The sequence below is a fragment of the Hibiscus syriacus genome, unplaced genomic scaffold (genome assembly GCF_006381635.1).
Source record: "Hibiscus syriacus cultivar Baekdansim isolate YM2019G1 unplaced genomic scaffold, ASM638163v2 tig00111213_pilon, whole genome shotgun sequence".
NCBI lineage: Eukaryota > Viridiplantae > Streptophyta > Magnoliopsida > Malvales > Malvaceae > Hibiscus > Hibiscus syriacus.
Genome location: NW_024063022.1, coordinates 2,615,040 through 2,618,612, shown reverse-complemented (window position 1 = coordinate 2,618,612; position 3,573 = coordinate 2,615,040). Strand labels below are relative to the sequence as shown.

Sequence of the window (3,573 nt, the reverse complement as noted above, 5' to 3'; positions counted from 1 at the left end):
GGCACTCCTCATAGCTATGATCATCTCCACAATAAACACATGAGAGGAGAGATGTTGTCTTCACCTCGTGCATACCCCCAACTTTTTTAACTTCTTCACCATATCCATCAATGTTGTGATTTGAGAAGCCATGGAACTGAAAGCATCAAAATCCACTACTGTAGCATTACGTCTACCAAACATGTTCCTCATGCTAGGGTATTGATTAACATTGTTTGATATTCTTTCCATAATATCATAGACCTCATTATATGTCTTGTCCAACAATGCTACATTTGTTGAAGCATCAACCACCATTTGAGTGTCCATGTTCAACCCATTATAGAATATTTCCATTTGCGTCCAATGTGGAAATCCATTCATTGGACATTTTCATAGCAAGTCTTTGAATCTCTCTCATGCCTCATACAAATTCTCATCTTCTAGTTGCTTGAAATATGTCAAATCATTTCGTAACTTCACATTCATATTTGGTGAATGGAATCGCAACAAATATTTTTGTACTAGCTCATTCAAAGATGATATAGCACAAAGAGGCAACGAATTCAAACGTTTTATAGCTATTGGGACCGTCAGCTCACCGAATGGCGCAGCGGAAACAAAAATTCAACGTTCTCACCAGCGATCCAAGTATGATAAATCGAAATCGAGAAGAAAAGATGCGAATAATTACAACGGGTTCCTTGAAAAACAGCAAAGACAGTAGCGACTAATGGTGGTGTCGATCTGTTCGAATCATAAGCCTCCACAAAACCATGTCTCGGCCTCTACTAGTTCACCGATTGAGATCAATATTTGTTTTTCCTAAAACTGTTGTGAGAAAAATGGCTACAGATAATGTGTAAAAAACGACTGCTAGACCTTACACCTCGTTTTATATCCAAGTTACCCTAACATATTAGTGATTTTATTATTTCAAATTAATTAAATCTTTATTTAATTAATTTAAATTAAATATTTGGGATTATTAAAACATATGTATATCAAATATACATATATTAACTCTAGATATATTTTAGTAACGTACAACAAATTGTACATCTTTGCTCATTTCAATCCTAGGGTGTGACCCTGTAGGTTCTTCTAACGTTAGCAGTGATTATTAGAATAATTCTAATATTACATACAATGAGTGACATCTAGAAATATATCATTGTCACCTAAGTTACAAGAAAATATGATTCGACATATCTTCTTCGTGATTAACTCTTTTATGTATAACATCATTTTGTCCTTTATATCTAGAATATGCATAAGTCTTGGAATAGTCACACTTGTATAGCCCATCTATTATTTTTTTATATCTAGAGTAGACTTTAATTAACAAATAATTTGTGATATAAAATAACAACTTATTCGAGCATGGCCATGCAATTATAGTCTCGCTCAATCAAGTGGCCTGTGATATATTTCCTATTATGTAGGAAGGACAAATCATATCTTAATCATACACACCCAATACATATATCGAGATATATTCAATAATAGTCTTTATATAACAACCAATTATGAAACATGTTTAACTACATCAATACATACAACAATATATGTTGGGATATCATTGATCTCAAGTCTGAGGATCATATATATAGTCATCACCTTGAGCAATATTATGATTGTCATGTAATAGTCCAAGACATATGCTCATGGTGGGTCAATCCAATAAATTGTTTTCTATCAATAGAATCATGTATCAATTTTGACATCTCTATGCCAATGACAACTCGTTGTCATCAATCAATAACATGTTAGTTTTAAGTGTATTATTATTGTTCGTGCCCATAATAATACTTGACTATGGATCTTTTAATAATAACAATTATGTTATAATATGGACTTTATTATCTTCCAGTTTATGTTAAACACTTATATATAACTGAAAATAATAGCAGCAATGCTTTTATTCAATAAAATCTGTAAATAAAATGTATCATTACAATAATCATATGATGGTCTTTGGGCATACTCTAACAATCTCCCACTACCACTAAGACCAATCACTCACATATCTAATATCGAGTGACTCGGTTGGACGATCATTCCTCTACTGTGTAAGAGGCTTTGTCAAGGGATCAACAATGTTGTCATCCATGAGTACTCTGAATATTTTCACATCTCCTCAATCTATAATCTCTCGAATGACATGAAATTACCTAAGAATATGTATGGACCGTTGATGAGATATGGGTTCCTTTGCTTGTGCAATGGCTTCATTATTGTCACAATGAAGTTCTATAGCATCTGATATACTAGGAACAACCCTAGTTCAAATATTAACTTCTTGATCAAAACAGCCTCTTTTGTTGCTTCACTGGATGCAATGTATTTAGCCTCTGTTGTAGAATCGCCTATTGTGTCTTGCTTCAAATTTTTCCAGCTTACAGTACCTCCATTAAGACAAAACATAAAACTTGATTGTGATCGTGAGTCATTCTTGTCAGTTTGAAAGTTGGCATCTGTGTAACCTTTTACACTAAGCTCTTCCTCACCTCCATATATGAGAAATGTATCCTAGTTCTTCTTAAGTACTTAAGGATATTTTTAACTGCAACCCATTGATTTTCACCAGGATTTACCTTATATCGACTCGTATGCTTAAAGCATATGAAAGCATACGATACATCTGATTGAGTACATATCATGGTATACATGATAGAACCAATAGCCGAAGCATATTGAATCTTATTCATCTATTCTCTTTCTTGTGGAGTTGAAGGACACATTTCCTTCGAAAGAGAAATGCAATGTCTCATAGGCAAAAATCCTTTATTGAATTCTTCCATACTGAACCTTTTCAACACTTTGTCTATATATATTCTTTGACTCAGACCTAGAAGTCGTCTTGATCTATCTCTATAGATCTTAACTCCTAAGATATACGCTGCATCACCCAAATATTTTATAGAAAAACAACTACCTAACCAACTCTTAAAAGATTGTAAAGTGGGTATATCATTTTCTATTATGAGTATATCGTCTACATACAAGATTAGGAAAGAAACAAAGCTCCCATTAGCCTTCTTATAAAAAAAAGTATCATCTTCATTTCTGATAAAACCAAATTCTTTGATTGCATCATTGAAACGATGATTCCATCTTCGAAAATCTTGCTTTAGTCCATAAATAGACCTCTGTAGCTTACAAACCTTTCCAGCATTTCTTGGAGCGACAAAACCTTCTGGTTGTGTCATAAACATATCATCTTCGATTTATCCATCAAGGAAAGCAGTTTTGACATCCATTTGCTATATTTCATAATCATGGAATGCAACTATTGCGAGAAAGATTTGGATGCACATAATCATATCAATAGGAGAGAATGTTTCGTCATAGTCTACACCATGAACTTTTCTAAAACCTTTAGCGACTAATCGCCCCTTGTATGTTCATATAGTACCACCCATGTCGGTTTTCTTCTTGAAACCCCATTTACACCTATAGGTTTTGCCCCTTCAGGTGGTTTAACCAAAGTCAACACTTGGTTTACTGACATAGAATCCATCTCAGATCTCATGGCTTCAAGTCATTTCTCAAATTCTGGTCTAGACACTGCCTCTTGATAAGTCCTATGCT

The 3,573-nt window shown here is 33.8% G+C and overlaps 1 non-coding gene across 1 annotated transcript; it reads left to right on the top strand.

The window, feature by feature from the left end:
• The first annotated feature begins 352 nt into the window (after positions 1-352).
• Positions 353-458, top strand: LOC120156267. The gene has a single exon (XR_005519050.1). It is a non-coding gene; the product is annotated as a small nucleolar RNA R71 (small nucleolar RNA).
• Positions 459-3,573: the final 3,115 nt, after the last annotated feature.